Consider the following 24,795-nt stretch of genomic DNA (forward strand, 5'->3'; position numbering starts at 1 on the left):
TCTAAGTCAGCAGAGAAAAAGATGTATTAACCTTTCTATTCACTCAGCTTATTTCATCTCAAAATAAAATCCAATGGCAATGTTCACTGATGACATCTGAGAATTATAAGCTTAAACTGCAAATGTCAATCAGAAAGCCCATTCTTTGACCCAGCCCCTCCTCTACACCTAGCCAGTGTCAACATGATAGCTGACAATGACCAGACAGTTTCAGCAGGCTGAAGAGCAACTTAGGCATCAGACTGCCAATATAGCCTGGACCTCTCATGAAACATCCTTATTAGAGTTGGCACTAACTCTTAGGAATATAAATGTGGTATATTCAGGTGGAATTACACTGGTTTCTACTAAAGTGAAAAGGAAATCTGTTCACCTAGTGTTGGAACATAAGAGCTTTCCACAATGGAAAGTACACAGGAAAATTTCATTATGCCATGAACTTTACTAACCATACAAAACACCTAGTGTCTACACCTTAAGATTTTGAACTACCCACCTGTAACTGTCTTGATCGAGTTATACAGAAAGACACAGGCCCATATTATATCCACCTTGGGGCAGGACGAGTGTTGCTGCTGTAAGGGAAATCATGGAGGATAGGCATGGTCAAAAAGGAAATGCAATAAGGACAGAAATAGTGTAAACTAGTAAAGAAGGGAAGAGCTCTCATGAGTGTCAATTGCTAAGTGGGTTTTAAAAAGTAGCAGCGATGAAGAGTTTTGTTTGGCCCAGCAGCATACAGGCCACCACTGTCCTACTTCTGTGATGGTGGTGCTCATGGTATAGGGATGGCATCCCTCTTCCAGAAGCTGATCAGCTATACACAGTTCAGAGAAAAGTCTAACGTCATACAATGGGCATCCTACTGATGGAAGAGGTACAGGTACAATTTGAGGGTATGTCAAGGAATTGATCCAGAGACCTGTGGAGCTTCATTTTCTTGTCTGTTCATGGAGTATGTTTTTTAATGGCTGTAAGTTTGGTAGACACCCAAGTCCCAGAAGAATTAGAATTGATCCAAGCTCTTCCTTACATGAAAAAACCTTGAAGATTAAACTAGCTCCAATTTATAAGCAATATGCTCCAGAAGCTTACTAGAATCAGGTGGAATAGGAAAATGTTGCCCCAGAATAAAGGTCATCCCTTATCTGGGGTCACCACTTGCCTCAAATTCTGTGTCCATCCAAACAGGGACATTCACAACACAAATGGAAGCACGGCGATTTGTACTTTAACTCAAAGAGATAACCACTTATTCCTCAAGATGAGCAGCTCCAGGTGCTACCTCTTTCTAAACTTTCAGACACAGGTGAGTTTGGCTCCAAAGGAAGGAATGGAGGCCAAGATCAAATGTGGGGTCATCGAGGTCCTGGCACCCTGCTAAAAAGTGTTTCAGCCTGTTCCTTCTGGGAACAAGAGGGTTATCATGGAGGTTCTTGCATGTAACATAAGGGAAGTGGAGAAGAGACCTGTTCCCCAAATGAAGCAGAATAACTCAAAAGTAAGGCTTTGCCACTGCCAACCTTAGGGAGTAAAACAGACCATGCCACCTGCAGTAAAACTGATACCCATTTTACCCGAAAAAGTTCAGACAACTTGAAATTATTTGCTGATGCCATCTTCACCTAACAAAGCCATCTCCAGGATTCTGCTGCTCCCCTAAGACTGCTTCAGCCACACCAACTCCATTGAAGAATAATCCAACAGCCTCGTGTGGATTTTAAGCAGCAGCACTCTCCACTGCACAACACCTTTGGAAAGACTCAGCAGTGCCAATGCAGCAGGCATTTCACAGCTTGTCAAAGTTGCTCCTCTCCCTGCTCTGTCTGCTCCTGTGGAGGCCCTTGTTAGTTCTGAGCCTCCCACTGGTGTGACTGAGCCACTAATGTCTCAGCCAAACCAGTAGCTCTCCTTCCTCACCTGTGCTCAAGACCTTGCCTCTTCTCCAAAGGAAGATGAGCAGCATTCTGAAGCAGATGAGCCTCTATCAGAGGAGCCCCTATCTGATGACCCCTTGTCACCTGCAGAGAAACTGCCCCACATTGAAGACTATTGGTCAGACAATGAGCACATCTTTTTGGATGCAAATATTGGATTGGCCATTGCACATGCTCAGGGCTTGGATTTGATTGCATGTGCCCGAGGAGAGCTGCATTCTACCACTCCCATTGAGCATCTCAACCATAGTAATCCTACCTGCCTCTCCCTTGTCTTATTACCAGCATGAAAACCTGAATAAGCCCCAACATGGTATTGAACTAAACAAGATTAAGATTGAGGCTAAAGTAGCCAAGAAGAAAATGAAGGTCTCAGAGCAGAAAGACCTGGCAGCTAATGAAGGTCCAGAACTGTTCTGAGGCAAATGAATTAAACCAAATTTCTTCCCATAAGGCATTAATATTCACCCATGACAATGTTGTCCCCACGTTCCCTTATGCTCTCACACGTTGCAGGGTCCTGTAACTATCGTGTCTGAAGACTTTTATCCCTCTCAATGCCTTTGCTAGTGCAGTGCATTTTTTCAAGGTGCTGTTTAAAGAAAGTCACATTTACTGTATCTTCATCTCACCCATTCAAGTCTGAGATGAAATAAACAGGGTGGTTATTCCTAACTATTTTCAAAATTGGTAGAAGGTACACATTTTAAGCAAAGTTTTATAGTTTTAAATACATAAAGAAACATTTCAATTAGGCATTAACTGACAGAATCACTCAGCTTGGAGCTTTAAAATTAAGTCTGTTTACTAAGAAACAAGCATTTTTAGAGGGTTTTCAACAGGTTCATGTTCCATGATGTAAAATCAAGACAGTTAACTACACAGCTTCTGGGGCTTAATTAACCACATGTACCCAGTTAAAAGTAAGCTGAATTATTTCATGGTGCCATTGCTCCAACATCTTCCAATCATTGCTAGAAATTGGCATATTCTTCTGAAATAAACTTAAGTGTTTTCTCTTAAAATATTTCTCCTGTGTAAAATAAGTTGTTAGTAATCATTGGAGGCTATTCATAAGTTGTAAAAGTGTTTTAAAGCACTTTGTTTTTAAAAATAACTTGAAATGTAGTGTAAGAATCATGTTGTCTATTTGTGCCTATTTGCATACAAGAGAAATTTATCCTTTTGTTTAAGTTCCATCTTAAGTGGAATATGTTCTTATAGAGGGAGGGGCCAAGATGGCCAAATAGAAACAGCTCTTGTCTATGCCTTTGGGCACCACATACAAACTGAGCTTTAGTCAGCTTTTTTTTCAAAAAGTCACTCTTTCCACCCTCTGGGAGGTACCATTCATCCTCTGAAGGTCCCATCTTTACCACATCAAATCTCTACCTGATGACTTTGGCCTGCAAATTAGACACTTCAGCTCATTTAGTCAATTCTGGTCCGTCCTCTTTCCAGCTTCCCACCCACCCCACTGGGCACACTAACACATGCTCACTTGGGCTTCAGGAGTTGCAGGCTCCCACCTTGCCCACTGCTGTGGGGCTGGAGCCCAGGGGTGCTCCTACTCCCATAAGGGGTTTGAGCACACACAGTATCCAAACATGAGCCACAACTTTGTCACATTTCCTGTGATGGGGGTCAGGGAACTTTCCTCTGGGGGCTTGTCTGCTCTACAAAACAAAGTTAAAACACAGAACTGTCATCTCTTTTCCATACCCTGCCAACTCTTTCTTGTAAGTGAAAGGCATCTTGGCTTCATTTCCCTTCAGAGATCTAGCTGTCAACATCGGACTGGAGTAAAGCCCTGGGGCAACCAAAGGCATCTTTTGCTGGAAGACTCCAAGACTGAACTCCATTGGCCAAGACCCCTAGACTTTGTTATGGTATCTCTTTCACGGTTTGAAGTGGCTCACATTTCTTTTAAATGTTAATGGTTTTGCCACACACTGCAGCAATGAAATTAAATGATGGCTTTAGTTCAGCCAAAAGGTACAGTTCAGAACCATGTGGTCTCAGCGGTGCCATCCCCAGCCCCATCCCAACAGTCGCAGGTGCACGTGGTGCATGGTGCCTTCCCTCTCAGCTCAGGTGCCTGTGTCCAGTGGCATGCAGAAGCCATGCACAATGTCCACAAAGGGCAGGGAAAAACTGTAGCTGCTTTGGGGCCCTGCGTGGAGGTTCTTCGCATAATCAGTGAAATACTGGCTAGAAGAGGGCAGTTCCTCAAGCAAAGGCCCCTCTCTCAACTTGGAAACCTGTGACCATGAAGTGGGAACAGGTATTCCCATTTTCATGCCTCAAAAGTTGCCTTTTGGCCTGCCATACTCCTCTATCTTGTACCCACCAGCCCCAGAACCCAGGCTCCACAGAGGAGCAGATGAACAGATCAACAGACAAGGAGATGAATAGAGTGGCAAATAGAAATACAGTTTGGCAGGGGCAGTCAGAAGAGATTGATCACTGGATGGCCAAACTCCAGGGCGAGGTCATCTCACACCATTCCCTTTCTAGCTCCCCATCCATTCCACTGGGAGCCGCATCCACCACTCAAACTTCCCACATTCATCTTTCAAGTTTGTAACTTTCTTCCTGGATGCCAGACAAGAGCTCAGGATACAGCAAGCAGTCACAGTGGCTGAGCTGTTTAACACTTAAGCTGTCTGCAGATAGCAAAAACACATTGTAGCACGTCCACTTGAGCTTTGGGAGTCACAGGTTCCTGACCTGTGTGCTGCTGTGGGCTGGAGCACAGGGTCCTCCCTGCCCATCTGCATGCTCCATCGTGTAAGGTGTTTAAGTGCATGACAGTTGAACACATGAGCCACACCCCTGTCACATATACTGTGACGGGGCAGAGGAACTTTCACTAGGGTGGTGCTTATAAGCCTGAGAAGTATAGATGGCCAGTGCTCAGCAAAGCTATATACTTAAGTTGTCCTGGAAGAAAGAGGGAAAGAAAGATATTTTAATAGACATAAGGGCAGAAAAATCAAGGTTATGACCAATGGGAGAAACCAGAAGATAGTATTCACCAAGGCCATGAAATGATCTCATGACATGAACACCAACACTACTAAGTAGTGCAGTGATGGTTTTCCTCAGGTCAGAACACATGGCAGTAGTAGTCAGACATAGGCTTATCAATACCTATGGGGATAGGAAGCTACGTAGTGAGGCCAGATGGTAACCTTTAACATCAAGAAGTCAGAAGGCTGCAGTTCAAGAACCAGAAAGGTCAGAGGGGACACTAAGGGGGCTTGCCCAGAGCTGTGGAGATTATGTATCATCCAAGGACAAAACTAAATTTGCAGCCAGCAAGGCTCTGCTCACCACTTGTGAGCAAGATAAAAATGGAGGATCAGAAGGCTGATATAATGTCAATGTTAGGGCCAATTCCCAAACTCATGTCAGTCTCTAGATTAAGAACTCATTGAAGAGATACCTGGATCCTTAAGTAGAAGAGCCCTGTAAAAGCCCTCATTATGTGCCATGATTATCTCATGTCCCCTCAAGGCACCTGTGAATTTCTTCAGACAACTGTACATTGGGGAAATAACTAGACTGAGAATTACTAAACAGTTTGAGTCAACATTGATATCCAGAAATTGGAAGTACAGTCATGGTTCCTCTATTTACTACATAGACTAGTATCTAGAATAGAGCCCCTTGCTTTCAACAGTCCAGTATCCTCGATCCACAGACCCATTTACTGGTTATTTTTCTAGTCCCTTAAAGTTAAATTACTATTCCAGGTTGCTTAAGTAACTGCCATATATGGACTTTGTTCTGAAACTGCCGTCCCCTCTAAAATAGAAAGCTTTTTGAATGCATGATATAGAACTTGGCAGTTGTATCACTTTCTATTCCAGGTTTAAGGATCAGAAAATTCATATTCACATGAGATAAAAAGACTTATATTAGTTTGTCTTGGGCACATTTACTCTCATCTGCCATAGTCCTGAAAGACTCGAACTGCCTGAACATCCCAGAGAACATTATGGTTATCCAATGGTATGCAGATTCTGCCAGAAAAATGTGAGGCGTTTTGTAAGGTCTTATACACATGCTCCAGGGGTTAGACAAAGAATTTTTAGCACCCATTATGTCAGAAGTATTTAATTAGGTCGAGTTACACTGAACATCTCCAGAGTGAAGAAAAAGCCTTCATCTTGCATCTGCTATCTCAAAGAGGGCACACTTACTAGTAGGCCTCTTTGGATTCTGGAGCTGACATCTGTCATCTTTGGATCCTGCCGTGGTCCATGTATCAAGACTCATAGAAGGCTTCCAACTTTAATATGGCCCAGAGCAGGAATGAATGCTACAGCAGGTCCAGGCTTTGGTACAAGCATCACTGCTACTTAAGCCTTAGGAACTGACAGACAAGTGTTGAAGGTGCCAGTGGTAGGAAGAGACGCAGAATAAAGCTGATGGGATTATCAATATAGAGATCCCTGGTATTTTGCAATTAGTCTTGTCTACAAGTAGTAAGACTGTAGATCTTTTGAGAAACCACTCCTGGCATTTTGCTGGGCTGTAGTTATGGGGTACCAGGTGATTACGTATTCAAAACAGCCTATTATGAAACTGGTTTGTCTGACCAACAGACTTCCATGGGACCTGCCCAGGTTTTAAGACGAAAGTGGTTAATCTGAGACCAAGCTGTACTGAACCAGAGAACATAAATTGCATGAGCAGATGACTCAGGGCACCCACAACATTGGCACCAGTCCTCCTTCCTCACATCCAGTGAGAGGCCCTACAGAGTGGAGCCATATGACCAACTGAAGCTAGAGTCTGCTTACAGATGGGTTGGCAAGCTATGGTCTAAGATGCATGGCAAGTGCATTACAGCTGTAACGGGGGCTGTTTCAAGAGTGGAGAAGCAGTCTTTAATTAGTGAACCTTGATATACATGGTTATCCACTTCCCATGGAAGGAAAAGTGACCAAAGAATTTCTCTAAATGCGTGGCCAGTGGCCAATGGCCACTGTGGGCAGGGGCTTAGAAATGGATTAGCTGATTAGAAGCAAGGAGGACTGGGAGAGAGGCATAAATATGAGTATATGGGAGTCAGGCCCAAATTGTGAAGATTCTTATATTGTTAAAAGACATACCAAAAGAGGCAATGGACCATCAAGTAGATGAAATCATCCTGCCAGTTGAAGTTGGTCTTCATGTTCAGCTCACAACTGGAATTATGGATTATAAAATGGCATCAGTGGCAGAAGATCCTATGTATAGTTCCTGAAGCCCAGATGTATTCCTCCTCAAGGCAGCCACTTAGTGGCAGTACAGAACTACATTGAACCTTTTATTCTGGGATAGCCAGTGGTTTCTACTTCGTTATATGTTTTGGTTTTGGGATGTGTTTGCTTTTCTTGGCCAAGGCTCTGGACATTAGTGATTTGATGGCTTCCAAAATTTATCTGCAGGCAAGAGATCCAACACAGCACAGGATCAAAGAAATGGACATGTTTCACAGGAAAGCATGTGCAGGATGAAATATGGCTGACAACCATGGGATTCACTAGTATAACAACTACCAGAAGCAGCTGTCCTCAGGATATTGAGGATAGCTTCTAAGAACACAACTAAAGCAGTATCAGAAAACACTTCACAGAAACAGTATGTCAGCCTTCAGAATGCATCATGTGTGTTTAGAGATCTCTATGGTGCTTGGTCTCCGATAGGAGAGGTACTATATACCAGAAGACATGGTAAAAACATGAATATCCTATGTATAGTCATTTCTAGTAGTCTACTAGGAGACTGACTTCTCATCTCTAGAAGTTGTGGTTCTTTAGGGTTGGAGATCCTGGCTTCTATAAGCAGCTTTACTCAGGCAAAGGGACTCAAGGTCCCATTGAGCTACAACTCACAGCTGCTATCAGGATACCTTGGACTCCACTGCCCAGGGATCAACAGGTGATGAGTTGCCATACTGGCAAAAGTAGTGGATTTTGATTAGCAGGTAGTGTTGCCTTTATAAAATGTATGAAGAGATGTGTAAAATATGTGAAGCCAGGTGATTCCACTTGGACATTTTCTGGTGCTTCCTTATTTTGACTATGGGCATGCATATGAATCATTCCCCAGATAGGGGTATGATTAAATTGTCAGTCCCCTCAGGAACAAAGGATTGGGTCAGCTCACTAGGTAAGCCACTAAGATTTGCCATGGTGATAGTTGAGGGTGAGAAGAATTGAGTAGCAAAGGAATGAGGGGAAAAGCTGTGGTTTAAGACTTCAGAGAAAGACTAGTTTGTTCTAACCTTAGTTTGCCTTCAAGAAAAGGAGGCCCACTGGAGCCGTGAAGGGGATACTCCCCACATCTGTTTCAAGGAGATCCATGCAGTGGAAAAGTGGACTGTGGTGGCCATGTAAACATGCCTTTCGGATTTGAATGCAGACAGCATATTGGATGGCCTCAGTCACTGTTCTGTTCTCTAGAAATACATGGCTTTGTCTAGGCTCCACCTTTCAATTGCTTCTGACCAATGAGCACAGAGCTATTGAGACAGGCCTAATCTTTTAAGATACCAGACTCTTCATAGATGCCCTTGTTCAGGGTCTCCTTTAAACTTTCCAAAACTTTCTTAAAGATGCAGACATTTAAGACCCTCCTTATTTTCCTTCCACCCTCCCAAAGACGAGACTTGCATTGTGACCTCATGGCTTCTAGCTTCTGTGATCACTCTCCATCTTTTACAGTCATTTTCTTTCCAGCCCTCTTCAGTAAGCCTCTTAGATATCTAGTTCTATCTTTATCTGCTCTTGGGAAGACCCATTCTAACAATTATGGCAAGTCCCGCAGGAAAGGCTTCAACTACTTCTCCACAGCAGGAGGTCCTTGAGAAGAATATCTTTTATGAGTACAGTCCTCTCAGATCCCTTTTCAAAGACTTCTCTCAAAGCCAATTGAGGAATAAAGGGACTCCCTGAGACTGTCCTGGGGAGACAGTGCTGCTCCGGGGGACTGACCTGGCAGGAAGTGGTTGCACTGTCTGTTCCCTTGCTGCTTTGTGTGGGTAGCCTTCCCCCAGAACACACCCCTTCCCACCCAAGTCATGCAACCCTGTCTATCCACTGTGGACCTTCGGCAAGTGGCTCCCCACCTCTGGGACTTTGGCCTTTACTATGCTGGGAGCAGCCAGGCTCCTCTTGGAACCGCCCATACCCCTTGCACCTGTGGGGGTCCCCAAGCTCCAAAGTGCAGGCTTGGAGCTGGGGGTCCTTCCATGGGCTGCCCTGCAAGTGTGACCTGGACAGAAACCAAAACCTTTTGTGACTGAGGGCAAGAGTAGTGCATCCAGATTCTCTGAAGTGAGGCTTTCTGAAGGACCAACGACTGTTTTGTGTGCTTAATTTTCTCCTGTTTCGATTGCACCATGCAAGGCCTTCCAGATTAGTCAGGAAAATAAAAAAGGCCAACTATGACAGACCACCAAGGCAGCCAACAAGAATGTGGCATTAGTCAAGACTTTAAGCCCTGAAAAATTAAAGCAATTAGGTCAAGAGAGATGAGAATTAAACAACCTAAACCACCCATACCAGTCAGAAGCCTGACAAGAACTGGAGCAACATGCTTGAATTTGGATAGGACTGAGGTTCTGTGTCAGAACCCAGAGTCCTGAACCTGCAATGGGTTTACAATGGCACTACAAAGCACCTCTTAGCAGGTGGCTCTCCCAACCCCCGCTGGTCATAGCCAAATCCAAAAAACGTTGCTTTTCTAAACCCTTAGAAAGTGAAACATGATTGTGATAAGATACTGATTTAGGAGTAAAGCACTCAGGTACTTCAGGTGGCTTGCATTCGGACCAAGTCCTTCCCGATATACAGACTAATATTGGTGTGCAAAATCCCTCTTTAAAAAGGTAAGAGCCAAGAGACAACTCAGTCTTGGTCCTAAACAGCTGAGGATTCGACAGTATCCCTACCCACAGCGACCCTGCAGCCGAGATCCTTCCTGGGCCACTGGAAGGGACACGCTGTGGTGAAGGACTATTATCATTCAATGTCTCTTCAGAGACCAGTGGTTCCCCAAAAATGTTTGCTCAGGGCACTGTGTGGTCCTTTCCCCCAAAGTTACCTCTCAAGGAAACTCCAGCATTCAATTAGAGTTGGGTTCACAAGTAGAATCTCTTAATTTATCTCAATTCTCACCAGGATCCCATTAAGAGTGAACATGATTGCTACCTCACCTCCACTCTAAAGGTTCAATTCAGGTATAACCTTAACTGCGTGGCTTCTGGTGGGTTCTACATCTCTTTAATAAAATTCCTGTTGGCAGGCTCAAAACATCGGCCCTTGGTGCTAAACCAGATCAGGAGACCTTCAAAGCTAATGAAAATCAACAGGAAGTTTCTGATACCACCTCTGTCCTAGGACAGAACTTTGATTTCCCACTTTAATGGGAACATTTTCCGGACTGACGCAGGTCATGGTGAGGCCGTGGGTGTGACCCCAGATTCACCTAAGATTTCTGGTGCTTTTTAGTTCAAGGAGATGTCTTTGATAGTATTTAGACCAACAAGAAAATCTTGGTATGAGTGGGTGTGTTGTCCAACTTGACTGTCTTCCTTTGTTCCTTCACATCCAATTGCTACCTTTAAAGCTCCTTCCAGATTGCCTGGGCTCCAAAGCCCCTTCCTGTATGGGCTTGCTGTTCTGGGTTCTATACAGATTTTTGCTCTTAAGCTCAGGGCACACTCCTCAGTCAAACTCAAATCTGTTACCTCCAGTAATGGGTGTAAGCAATGTAGAAAGTGAGAAACAGGTTTATGTAAGCTTCCTGCCAGCTAATACTCAGGGGTGCCCACTATCCTGAGAGGACTCTTCCATGCTTCACTGGCTGTTACCCAACTTCCTGTTGATTTGTAGTAGCTTTGAAGCTTCTCTTGATCTCTTGAAGCTTCATGTACTACCTCTTTATAAACTTTGTCACAGCTGAGTTTAGCTTTAAGGAAGGAATGGAAGCAAAGATCAAATCTGGGACCATCAAGGTCCTAGCACCCTGCTGCAAAAATGGAACATGTTTCACTCAGCCTGTTCCCTATTCTGGCAAGAGGGCTGCAATGACAGTTTTATTGCACATAAAGGACAGTGAAGAAACCTGTTCCCTGAATCAAGCAGAATTCAATAAGGCTTTGTCACTGCCAACCTTAGGGAATAAAACAGGCCATGCAACCTGAAGTACAAGATGAAACCAATCTTTTTATATTAAAGATTTCAGACAATACTAAAACTTGTTCACTCATGCCATCTGTTTCTCACCCAGTGAAAGCTGCATCTGTGGGCTTTTCCTGGTTTCCTGAAGACTGCTTCGGCCACACCAACTCCGTTGTAGAATAATCCAACCGCCTCGTGCATGTTTTGAGCAGCACTCCCCACTGCACGATACCCTTGGGAACATTTGGCACTACCAATGCAGCTGCTTCAGTAGGCACTGGCATTTCACAGCTTGAAGTTGCTTCTCTCCCCACCCTGTCTGCTCCTGTGGAGCCCCTTGTTAATTGAGCCTCCCACTGGTGTGACTGAGCCGCTAATATCTCAGCCAAACCAGCAGCCCTCCTTCCTAACCTCTCAAGACCTTGCCTCTTCTCCAATGGAAGAAAATGATCCACATTCTGAAGCATGTGAGCTTAGCTCAGAGAAGCCCCTATCTAATGACCCCTTGTCACCAGCTGAGGGGAAATGGCCTAACATTGATGAGTATTGGTCAGTGAGCACGTATTTTGGATGCAAATATATTGGAGTGGCGATTGCACCTGCTCACAGCTCGGTTTTGATCGAGTGTGCCTGGTGAGATCTGAATGCTATCAACTCTCGTCGAGCATCCCAACCATCATCCAACCCACCTCTTCTTACCAGCACAAAAAAGTAAGCCTCAGTTTTGAACTAAAAGATTGAGTTTGAGGCTAAAGTGAAGACCTCAGAGCAGAAAGACCAGCTAAGCTAATGAAGGTCCAGAACTGTCCCGAGAAGGAATACGTTTTTCACTTCAAAGCATTAACCCATGACAATGTTATCATGTCACTTTATGCTCACACACGTTGCAGGTCCCTGTAACCATGGGTCTGAAGGCTTTCCCCCGCCTCGCTTTGACTTTCAACAGCACCATTGAAAAAATACAGTGACTAGCAAAGCCATGTTTAGTTTATCTTCATCTCACCCATTTCAAGTTTGAAGTAAAAATAGTAACAAACGGGGTGGGTATTCTTAACCATGACCGATTTTGACAATTGGTAGAAGGTGCACATTTGAAGCAAAAATAAGTCAGTTTTAAATACATCAAAGTACTTCGGTTAGGCATTAACATAGAATCAATTTGGTGCTTTTAATTGTCTGTTTACTATGAAGTCATTTGAGAATTTTAACATGTTCATGTTCTGTGATGTAAGAATCAAGACAGTGTTAACTCTACACAGCTTCTGGTGCTTAACCACATTCACAATTAAAGGTAAGCTCAATTGTTTCGTGGTGCAGTTGTCCCAACATCTTCCAATCATTGCTAGAAAATCAGCATCTACTTTTGAAATAGACCGATTTTTATTTTTAATTGCATTTTAGGTTTTGGGGTACATGTGAAGAGCTCCTGTGTAAGATTGTTAGTAATGGAGGCTGTTCATACGTTGTAAATGTATGTTGAAAGCACTTTCCAGTATATGCTGTTTCGATTTATCGTAACCTTGTAGGTAGTTTGAAGTCAGGTAGCATGATGCCAAAACAGACCAATGGAACAGAACAGAGGCCCTGGAAGCAATGCCACACATCTGCAGCCATCTGATCTTTGACAAGCCAGACAAAAACAAGCAGTGGAGAAAGGATTCCTTGTTTAGTAAATGGTGTTGGGAAAACTGGATAGTCATGTGCAGAAAGCTGAAACTGGACCCCTTCCCTTGTAACTTGTATAAAATTTAACTCCAGATGGATTAGAGATTTAAACATAAGACCTAACACCATAAAAACACTAGAAAAAACCTAGGCAATGCCATTCAGGACATAGGCATAGGCAAGGACTTCATGACTAAAACACCAAAAGCAATGGCAACAAGAGCCAAAATAGACAAATGGAATCGAGCTTCTGCTTAGCAAAAGAAGTTAGTGAACCGGCAACCAATAGAATGGGAAAAAATTTTTGCAAGCTACCCATCTGACAAAGGGCTAAAATTCAGAATCTACTAAGAACTAAAATATACAAGAAAAAACCCACCCCATCCAAAAGTGGGCAAAAGATACGAACACTTTTCAAAAACACTTAAGTGGCCAATGAATATGAAAGTGTTCATCACTGGTCATTTGAGAAATGCAAATCAAAACCATCTTGAGATACCCTCTCATACCAGTTAGAAAGGTAATTAAAAAGTCTGGAGACAACAGATGCTGGAGGATGTGGAGAAACAGCAATGCTTCTACACTGTTGGTAGGAATGTAAATTAGTTCAACCATTGTGGAAGACAGTGTCAATTCCTCAAGGATCTGGAAACAAATACCATTTGACCCCGCAATCCCATTAAGTGGGTATACACCTAAAGGATTATAAATGGATCTATTATAAAGACACATGCATGCATGTGTTCACTGTAGCACTGTTTACAATAGCAAAGACATGGAACCAAACCAAATACCCATCAAAGAGACTGGGTAAAGAAAATGTGGTACGTATGCACCATGGAATACTATGCAGCCATAAAAGGATAAATTCATGTCCCTTTGCAAGGACAGATGAAACTGGAAGACATTCCCAGCAAACTGACACAAGAACAGAAAACCAAACACTGTTCTCTCATAAGTGGGTATTGAACAATGAGAATACATGGATACAGGGAGGGGAACATCACACAATAGAGGTCTGTTGGAGGTGGGGAGCTAGGAGAGGGATAGCAAGGGTAAGATTGGGGAGGGGTAACATTAGGAGAAATACCTAATGTGGGTGATGGGGTGGAGGCAAATATCCCATGTGCATGGTTTTGTAACAATCCTGCAAGATCCATACATGTACACCAGAACTTAAGCACTTTCCATTTTTAAAACTTGAAGAATCCTGTTTTCTATTGTTAGTGCATATTTGCATACAACAGAAATCATTTATCCTTTTGTATAGAGTTCTATATTAACTGCAGTATGTCTTCTAATCATGTATGTGGTTTTTTACTGTCATTTCACATTCAAGTATTAGCTTGCAGTATAAGATGAGAATTATGGAAGAAGCATATCACCAATATTAAAATTTTCTTTGGAACTGGGTGTGGTCTTTAACAACCTGTTTCATTTCATACATTTCTCAGCCTAATCTATGAGAAGTGTTTCCAAAAGGAGATGGAACAGGATAGGTTTAAGAATCAAATGCTTCTAATGTCTCAAGGTGATAAAATACAAAAGTAGATATTTGTACTGAAGTCTGATATAGAATTAGAAAATTGTCAAAATACTTTGAAAACAAATTCCAGACTATCAAATGCCACCCCAAGTCAAACAAGAGGAAAGGTAATATAACCATGACTTTGTCCATTAAAAGCTAACTTATCTTAGCATATTGGAGTTGGAAAAAAACTCATCTTTTCTGGTAACTGCCTAAGTTCTAGGTAATAGGCAAAACAGGCATTAAGTTTATTTTAGTCATCTTTTTCCTTTGACTCATTTTATTGCAAAACAAAGGATTACCCAAACAACTTGTATTAGAATACAGAACTTTCAAATATTTGATTCTGTTAAGATTCAGAGGTGCTGTAACATTTGAAGTGTCAGATTCTTGGGGAGTATGGATAAACCTAATGGTACTTCTCCCTCGACAATGCCATAGGAAACCCACAACCGTTAACAGTTTTGGTGCAAAAGCAAACAGCTCCACCAGGCTCTTTAAATACATACTCATTGGAGTGTGCATTAAAATATGGTGCAAAGTTCGAGCTTTTGACTAATCCAAGGAATATGATTTGAGCTTTTGACTAATCCAAGGAATATGAAGGAATTGTAAACGAAACGTCCATTGATTAGACCATCGTGTACAAGTATTTCTGCTTGTTGAAATGTAAAATGGAGTAGTTGACCGTTTTTGTGCCTCAGATTTCCATTTTGAGTATTTGTGAGCCTAAGATTTCTCATGCTTTTAAGTATGTTTATTACTTCAGCTGCTTCAATAAGCTAATATGACACTATCAGGAATACATCCTTGCAAGATTATGTGTTAGGTTTTAGGCCTTATCTCCCACTAGAAATTATTTCTTCACCAGATTCAATGGATCAAGTTTTATGGCTCTTCATGCTTCCACTCGTCTATTCTCTTTCTTCAGGTCTACACTTACTGAATGCCTGCAAAATATCACTTGTTTTGAGTCACCATCTATGACAAACTTGAGAACTACCTTCAAATATTTTAACAGCAAATTATCTTCAGAATCCATGGTAGCATATGAAATAATTCAAAGTTCAATAGGTTTCTTAATCTTAACCTGAAACATGTCAACTCTTGTGACTATTGGCATTTGTGACGCTTGGAGGTTAATGAATCAAGTATATGAAAGTAGTATCAACTGAAATGTTTCCATTTCATTGTTGTAATTCATATCATGGACTTCCTAAACTGATTAGGCCACGGTGGGAACGAAATTGGATTCCTGCTTTGTTACTCTTTCCTACTTTTAACAATTGCCCATCCCATTCTCTGCCCTGTGATTTTTAAAAAGGTTATTCAATGTTCTGCAGCAGATTGTATGCTGGCTACACTGCTTTTAGAATGCTTTCATGAGGCAAATAAGTTTGAAATGAAAAGAAAACAAAGGAGGGTGGGGGCCAAGATGGCCAAATAGAAACAGATCCAGTCTGTGGCTCCAAGTGAGACCGATGCATAAGGAGGGCGATTTCTGCATTTCCAGCTCAAGCATGCAGTTCATCTCATTGAGACTGGTTAGGTAGTGGGTGCAACCCACTAGGGAATAGCATGAGGGCATCGCTTCACCTGACAAGAACTGGGGTACCCTCCTTCCCCCAGCCAAAGGAAGCTGTCAGCCTGTGTTACCTGGCCTGGGTACTATGCTTTTTCCAGTTTTTGCAATCCAGACCAGGAGATTGTTGTGTGCCTACACCACCAGGGCCCTGGGTTTCCAAGCACAAAACTGGGCGACTGGGTAGAAACCCAGCTGCTCTGCAGTTTTCTTCATACCCCAGTGGCACCTGGAACCCCAGCGAAGCAGAACCGTTCACTTCCCTAGAAAGGGGGCTGAGGCCAGGGACCAAGTAGTCTCCCTCAGTGGGTTCCACGTCCATAGTCCAGCAAGCTAAGAACCACTGGCTTGAAATTCTTACTGCCAGCACAGCAGTCTGGGGTAGGCCTGTGAAGATAGAACTTGGTTGGGGAAAGGACATTTGCAATTACTGAGGCTTCAGTAGGTAGTTTTCTTCTGAGTGCTAAGGAGACTGGGAGGTTTGGATTGGGAGAAATTTATGATAGTGTGGCAAAGCTGCTGTAGCCAGACTGCTTCTCTGGATTCCTCCTCACTGGGCAGGGCATTGCTAAAAGAAAGGCAGCAGCCCCAGTTAAGGGCTTATAGATAAAACTCATCTCCCTGGGACAGAGCACCTGGAGGAAGGGCAGCTGTGGATGCAGCTTCAGTAGACCTAATCCTTCCTGTCTGCAAGCTCTAGAGAGCAGCTGATCCTGATAAGGGGGATTCTCCCAGCACAGCTCACCAGCTCTAAGGGACAGACTGCCTCAAGTAGGTCCCTGACCTCCGTGCCTCCTGACTGGGAGAAACCTCCCAACAGGGAAGGACAGGCACCTCATACAGTAGCGCTCTGGCTGGCATTAGGCCAGTGCCCCTCTGGGATGAAGCTGCCAAAAGGAGCAGACCGTCATCTTTGCTTTCTACAGATTCCACTGGTTATACCCAGGCAAACAGGGTCTGGAGCGGACCTCCAGTGAACTGCAGCATGCATCAAGAGGTGACTGTTAGAGAAAAATAAAGCATCATCAAGAACGAACCTCCACACAAAAACCCCAGGTAAAGATCAACCTCAGATAGCAAAAGGTAGACAAACCCATGTAGGTGAGGAAAAGCCAGCACAAAAACGCTGAGAATTCCGAAAACCAGAATGCCTCTTTTCCAGATGATCACAACTCTCCAGCAAGGGCACGAAATTGGAAAGAATGCAATTGAAGAATTGCCAGAAGTGGGCTACAGAAAATAGGCAGTAAACTCCTCTAAACTAAAGAAGCATGTTTTAACCGAATGCAAGGAAGCTAAGAACTTTGATAGGTTTTGAGAACTGCTAACTAAAATAACCAGTTGAGAGGAACATAAATGACCTGATGAAGCTGAAAAACAGAACGAGAACTTCCTAAAACATACACAACTATCAATAGCCAAATCAACCAAGTGGAAGAATATGAGATTGAAGACCTTACTGAAACAAGGTGTGAAGATAAGAGGAACAAAGCCTCAAAGAAATACGGCTGCATACTTAGAATAGTTAGGTCTTGTAGAGTAGAACCCTTTATTACATGATGCCCTTTGTTAATGTCTGCTTTGTCCGACAATGACTTTTTTCTCTACTTGTATGATATGTATAATAAACCCAAAGGGTTGGAAAAACCTGTGAGAGATGGGTCTCGTTTATTCCAACTTGGAACTTTTCCTCTTAAGTGGGGTTAAAAACAGATTAACAATTCATGTGATTAGTGTTTAAGCTTATGTTTTTATGTGTGCTATGGTTTGAGTGTTATGTACCCTCAGAATTCATAAGTTGAGACTTAGTCATCAGAGTGAACTATTAGGAGGTGGGGCCTTCAGGAAGTAACTGGTAGAACTCTTGTAAGTAGAATTAGTGCCTTTATAAAAGGGTACCAGACACCCCTGGCTGCTATTGTATCTCGACATCAGCTGCTGAAAGTGCGTGTTAGGTTGGGCAGTACTTCCTCTCAGGGCACCACTACATTCCTGGAAGAGCATCCTTAAGGCTAGACACCTATGGTGCTCTAAATCATGGTCTTCCCTGCTGCAAGACCCTTCCTCATCTTGATTTGGCCTTTTATCGCTTTCTGCCAAGGTGTGACTGTTACCACCCATTACACCACACTAGATGGCACTGTTAGTGGGTGGTTGCCCTGGTGTATGAATGCATCCTCATGCAAGTTGAGAGCTCTGTAGAAGTTTGAGGATGTTTTCAGATGTTTATCATGAGTTATCACGATCTGAAACACAGGAGTCTTTACCCTGTATCAAGATAATTTCGTTAAAGCAGCCACAGGTGAAAATGGTTAGCTTTGCTGGGTTGATAATCTCAGTAATCGATGAAAGACATCTGTGAGCTCCTGAATTAAAGGCGTAGCTCAGCCCTCAGGCAGAAGTAGCTATTCCTGCAACCCCTAGGAAAATGCTTTGAAATCTCTTTACAAGAAAGGCAACCGAGTCCTTATAGGAAGGGAACTTATGTTTAGGGGTTATACAGTTTTGTTAGTGGATAGTCGTGAGGTCTGGGCCTTTAGTGGTCATCACCTGAATGACGTACACTGTTACAATTTCTCATGATCCTCTTTTCCCACCCTTCCAAGTCTCTAGTGTCCATCATTCCATTTTATGTGGCTGGGTACACTTAGATTTTACCTATCAACAAGGGTCTCAACGTATTTGTGACTTCTTCCTCTAACAGGTCTCATCCATTCTGTGAGCAGAAATGTCTCGAGAATGAATACAGAGAACTTCTAGAATCAGCATCAGAATCCCACTTACTGGTCTAATTCTATCCTCTAGCCATGTATATTTCAAAATGTTTTGTTTCTCAAAGCAGAGAGCATTAAGGTTGGGTGGAGACCCTTCAACTGTAGGCTGAGGATCAAAGCAGAGATTCCTATTAGAAAATGAGGTCAAGACATCTGTAGGTTCTACATGAAGTGTGGAAAATAGCTTGTGGGTCTGAGGTCCCACAGAAAAGCAAGGTAACGGTGGGATCGATTCTATTCTAGAATTTTGGGGTCATAAGATCCTGAACAAACAAGTGATCTGAAGGACCAAAACGTCTAGTAACTGAAGTATGTAGTAAGAGGGACCGTGTATACTTCAGTGAGAACAAAAAGCTGAGTTGTAAGCTTTGAGACAGTTTTGCTCCTGTTGCCCAAGGTGGAGTGCAATGACACCATTTCAGCTCACTGCAACCTCACCCTCCCAGGTTCAAGCGATTCTTCTGCCTCAGCCTCCCACCAAGTAGCCGAGATTATATGCTCCCACCACACCCATTTGTTGTTTGAGAGTCTTGCTCTATCACGAGGCTGAAGTGCAGTGGCGTGATCTTGGCTCACTGCAGCCTCTGCCTCCTGGGGTTAAGGGATCCTCCTGCCTCAGCCCGAGTATAGGCATGTGCCATAATACCCAGTTAATTTTGTGTTTTTTGTAGATACAGGGTTTCACCACGTTGGCCAGAATGGTCTCTATCTCTTGACTTCATCTGCCTGCCTCAGGTTCTTAAAGTGCTAGGGATTACAGGCATAAAAGCTTCTGTGATGGCCCAAGTTGTGAGCTTCAACGGCAAAGAAAGAGAAAGCAACAAACAGTGGCTATGAGGACACTAGGTATATATTCACTTCCCAGTAAGAGTCACTCCTTAGCCTTGTGGTCTCCCGGTTTTGAGAAAAGCAGAATCAGAACCTAAGTGACCACCAAAGGGTCTTCCAAGTCTTAAGTCACCAGAAAAGTCAATTGAGAGAGAAGAGAGTAAGAAAACTTAAGTCATAATAAGGGAACTTTTATGTTCCGAAGAAAGGCCTTGTTAGGGAAAAAAACAAGCCTCAACTGAGGCAAGCATCCTACAAAGTGAAGTAACATTCTGTGCCCTTCCTGAAAGAACATTTGGATAGCTTCCGAGAAACCTGTAAAGACATTAAGATGGGGAATATTTTGAGTTGGTAGGAAAGTAGCCCACAACCTTCCCTATGAGCAACTGCATGACCAGTTTTTAAGAGCAGAGAGTGCCCGAGTTATAAGCAGAGCTTGAGCAACCAGAGAAGATCCTTCTTGTAGTTTTCTGTCGTATAGGACATTAAGCCTACGTGCTAGGAACATGTTGCTAGTGAGAGTTAGGTTAGTGTTCCCATCCCAGCCTCATAGTGGGGGGGCTTCTTTAGGAACCGTTTCTAGGATTATTCCAGTTGCCCACAATAACCACAGGAAGAAAGTGGAGAAAGGAAAGATGAGCTTTACCAGAAGTGTTTTCTACTGTCTCGCTAGCCCTAAGCGTCTCTCGGTTCAGTGCCGATTTTCGCTATTTCATTGGAGAAAGTGAGGAACGTTGAGCTTGTCGGAGTCTTGACTTCCTGGGCAAGTCATGGGATTAGGGGCTGGAAGAAAATGAGACTAAACCTAGTTGCCTTATTCATTTTGCCTCTCTTACAGCAAAGCAGCAGGGAATTTATCCCTTAGAGGAAGAAAAAACAGAAAAGCGGAGAGAAAAGCAGACAGAAAGGAAGTCTCTCAGCCTCGCTACCCAAACTGCACGGGCCCCACCGCCCTCCCTTCCGTGGCTTGCAGCGCCTACGGGTAGCGGAAGTTCAACTTAAATAGCAGGTGAGAGAACGCCATTGGTCAGAGTTGAAGCCTTGATTGGCTGGAGCCACGGAGCCTCCTGAACCCACTAAACTGGAAGCAAAGTGGCAGCTGAGAGCTCGTGCTGATTTCTTAAATTGGGCGACTCCAGAATGTGTCCACCTGTAATTACAGCATCACAATTCACCTTTCAACATTTCACATCAGAATTCACAAGAAAAAAAAAGTTGCAACTGCCAGACATGGGCTAGAATCTTAAATTTCACAGTAAAGAAAATGAACTCTGTACATTGTGAAATACATATCACTCTGTAGATTCTATGATCAGATCTAGGACCAACTCGGAGTAAAGACACATAACCAGTATTAGTTAACTTTCAGTGAACTTTTTCTCTTTATCAAAAAGTATCTTTTAATCTAGCAAAAGAAGTGAAAAAGGGAATGATATGGTCTAGCATGGTAAGGACTCTCCTGCCCTAATTGTGTTCGGGACAACTTAGAAAAGAGTCTTCTGGGTCCAGCCTGCTGCCTTATAATCACACTTGAAAGTCTACCTTCTGGGGCCATTCCTGCTATCAACTCTTTTAAGTTGGATTCCTTAGAAACTAACTTTGAGACCTTTCCATGCTGAAAGTTTATTAGAAAGTACGCTCAGAAACAATGCCTCCACAGGTACAAAGGAAGCAGAATTGTGTAGAGGGAGAAGATGAATTACAATGCAGGTTCATCAGACTTCTCAGCTGATTTTACTTGAAACTCTGGAGTAGAGACGGTCCTACACACTTGTCCTGAGTTAGGCAAGGGAGTCAGGCTTTTAAACTCACCATCAACTAGTCATTAAATACAATCATTGCAAATGGAGGGTGGCTAATTTAGCAATACAGCTCCCTTTGGCTGAATGTAATTCCTGGAAAGAAATGTACGTGTGAACCCGCAACAGCTGACACTCCCAGCTTATGAGATAATGAGTGCTTCCAGGGGGATCTGTGTGGGGCTACACAGTTTACTACTGGGGAAAGTTCATACCTGATTAGGTCTTCTGAGAGGACTTGAGCATGGGTGTCAGATCCTAGGTTTTGGGTCTAGCCCATGCTGAAGTCCGAGGGGAGAGGGTGGATGAGCCGAAGGAACACTTGGGGAGCTGCAGGCAGGTGAAAAATGATTTTATTCAGCAGCAGTTCTTAGAGCTTTCTCACACTGTCCACCTTTATCTCAACTGTCTGCTCTGGCTCTGTGGCTCTTGCCGCCCACATGCCTGAAGTCACATGGACAGCTCTCCTTTACCTTCAGGATCAGCAGCTTAACTTTTTTTCTGTCTGGCACCAGCGTGAGCCATGCTGTGGCTCCCCTCTGTCCATCTGCAAGATGGACAGCTTTGGCTCCCTCTCTTTCTCTGGGCACCAGCACCTGCACAAGAGCCATGTTGAGCTGAGCCAAGCCTCGAAAGCCCCTGTACAGTGTTAGCAGGGCATTTATACTTTTTACAGACAATAGTGGCTCAGAGCTGAGTATAAACTTACCAAACAGTCTATATAACCAGTTGAAGTGTGCACCTGTGTGACAGATTTGCTGATTCTTGCAGGTCTGGATATCTGCCTTGACCTATTCCTTGACCAAAATTCATCCATCTATTTTACAATGGGTGTATTTCTAAGTGCCTCCCTTGTGTTGAAGTACAGTGTGGAGATTTGAAAAGGGAGAGATGAACTGTTTTCTGAAGTTTGAAGACCTAGGTCAATATTGCTTAGGTTTCTTTAGCCTTATTATCTTGCACACAAGAAGGCAATTTTAGCTGGACACAAAAACAAATATTTCTACTCAATTTTTGAGATATACAACTCTTCCTATTTTTCTATGCTTTTTCTGTTATCTTACAGGCTATGGCAGCTTTGTTCAATGATTCATTTTATGTAATCCTAGGCTTTCTTCCATACAATGTGGGTTATAAAGGTTGAATGGCAAGGATTGTGAGCCAATAACAACAAGTGGGGGACAATCAAGTTGTTAAAAGCTCTTGCTTCCACATAGAATACCTTCTCTTGTGTCATTATTCTGTTATCTCAGGTCTTCATCCTTTTTGGAATATTTCTATTTGGAAGTCTTCTGTCATGGGATTGGGAATGGCAAAGTGAGTTTAAGATACCACCTGTGTGTAAGAATCCACTACTGCTCTGAATGCTTCAGTAGGAACAGGTTGAATGTTAGCAAAGAGTATCACAGTTTAGCTAACTCATCTCATGTTGGGGCTGCTTAAATCATATCTTGTCTTCTGCATTTGATAGGTCACTTATCTCTGGGCACCAGTGCCTGCACAAGAGCCATGTTGAGCTGGATTGTGAGCAATATTCAATATGCTAGTTGATGTTTATGTTCTGGCCTGCTCTCTGAATGATCCTACAGAAAACAGGAAACAGGATGTTTAGTTTAAAATACTAAGCAGGTGTTGGCAGGACTAGTTGTTTTTCAGGTTTGAAGAATGGGTCTTCTATTAGATGCTAAACTGAAGTCCACCTGGTCTTTAGGCATGTGCTAGTTTAGGATGAAGAAGGCACAAAGCCCCTTCCCACTCCCTGCTCACCACCCGTCAAGATAATACAACAAATGGCCTCTTACCATTCTCTTAATAAATACCTATATCTCCACTGAGGATTGGGCAAACTAGAAATATGCAGCATTGTCTCCTGATTTTTTGTATTTCCAAATATTTATATATTCTTTGCTATTAAAAAATGCAATAAACTTTATATTTTGTTCCTGTTGACTTCTTTCTCTCAACCTTATGTCTTCCCAAAGATGATGCCCAGGCAGAAGTCATGACCTTTAAAACATGGCCCCATGCTCTCCTCTAGCCTCTTTCATTCCTTTTGAAGTCCCCTGACTGTACCACCTCTGGTTTATTATCTATTTGGAGACCATTTCCTTTCTCATGCCTTTGTGCTCAGGCACATTTCCTATTTCCAGTTTGAAAAGCTCATCTTCTTTGCTGTTCCCAACATCCTATTTACCTTACCCATTCAACAGGACATTATAATAGCATTATGGGAAATATTTAACTAGCAAAACTTACCCTGAGTCCCCAGGCATAACTGAGGAAAAGTGAACTAGATTTTGAGATATTAAGTACACTATTGGTGTGAATAGTTTTACAATAAAGTGACTTATGGTTATCAAAATTTAGATCTTAACTCTCTGGCCTACTAACTTTGTGATCTTTATGAACCTTAGCTTTATCTATAAGATGTCAATGCAATGATGGCAGCTACTTCAGGAGGTTCTGAAAACTATGATAATTTTTGATAAGCATTTATTAGAATGCCTGGCACATAGTGAGCTTTCACAAATCCTACCAATATTGGATATTCTTTTTTTCCTTCAAGATTCACTCTATACTCTTGGTTTAATTTTTAGGTATCCTCCAGAACTCGAAAAAACAAGAACTCTCTAGCCACTAACCATCTGCCTCCTTCTGCAATCTGGAAAGCCCTAGGGGCCAGAGCACAAAGAAAAACCAGTCTCTGGAGGAGTTGCAGTGTTTAGCTCTAGGCAGAGGCCAAGGGAAGGTGGGCGTCCAGGGACAAGGCAGGATGATTGAGTATCCAGAGGGAAAAGAGAGCTCCCAATGGGAAGTCTTTGGAAAAGAAAATACTCTCCATTGTTCATTGATTTTGTGTCATTCTTCCTGCTCCTCTTGAAGAGTCCTGTACAAATCCCTCTTCTTTTGAGTAAAATAAATGTGGACTTCCAGACATCAGCCTATCAGGGAAAATTGAATGGAGAAAACTCCAGGGATGTAGGTAACTGATCTGGGAATCAGTTGTTGAGCTGATAGAGATCAAATGTTGGGCTGAAGGCCTGACGTCAATGCTGGGTAACCCCAGAATGAAAGTTATAAGCTCTCATACCTCTTATACAGCGCTGGCTAGGTCTAGTGGTATATCTGCTATCAACAACATATGGAAATGATGTTTGGATGAGAGAGGTGGAGACGGAATGGACACATGATTACTTTGCTTCAAAGCAGAGAGAGGAAAGGGTAAGTCCAATCTAGAGTTGGTAGAGTAACGGTTTTCAGGGACCAAGACTTATAAGAAAAGAAGCCAGGCAGTAGAGGTGACTGGGAGTACGCTTACTTGGACAGTGGAGATACTCAGGAAGAGGCACATGGTTGTCATAAATGGAAAGGCTCCATTCAGATGAGTTATGCATTCTTTATTTTACCTTTAAGACTATTTCAACTTGAATTATGTACTTCCCACTCTTTTTAATAGAAATAAAAAATTGTCACAGGTCTGTGCTTTGTAAATCATGAATTAC

General features: G+C 42.9%; 2 pseudogenes; both read left to right on the top strand.

Moving 5' to 3' along the window:
* The first annotated feature begins 446 nt into the window (after positions 1 to 446).
* Positions 447 to 2,463, top strand: LOC101051985 (methylcytosine dioxygenase TET1 pseudogene; annotated as a pseudogene).
* Positions 2,464 to 7,071: 4,608 nt separating this feature from the next.
* Positions 7,072 to 22,381, top strand: LOC101051667 (methylcytosine dioxygenase TET1-like; annotated as a pseudogene).
* Positions 22,382 to 24,795: the final 2,414 nt, after the last annotated feature.

Source organism: Saimiri boliviensis, chromosome 6, assembly GCF_048565385.1.
Source record: "Saimiri boliviensis isolate mSaiBol1 chromosome 6, mSaiBol1.pri, whole genome shotgun sequence".
NCBI lineage: Eukaryota > Metazoa > Chordata > Mammalia > Primates > Cebidae > Saimiri > Saimiri boliviensis.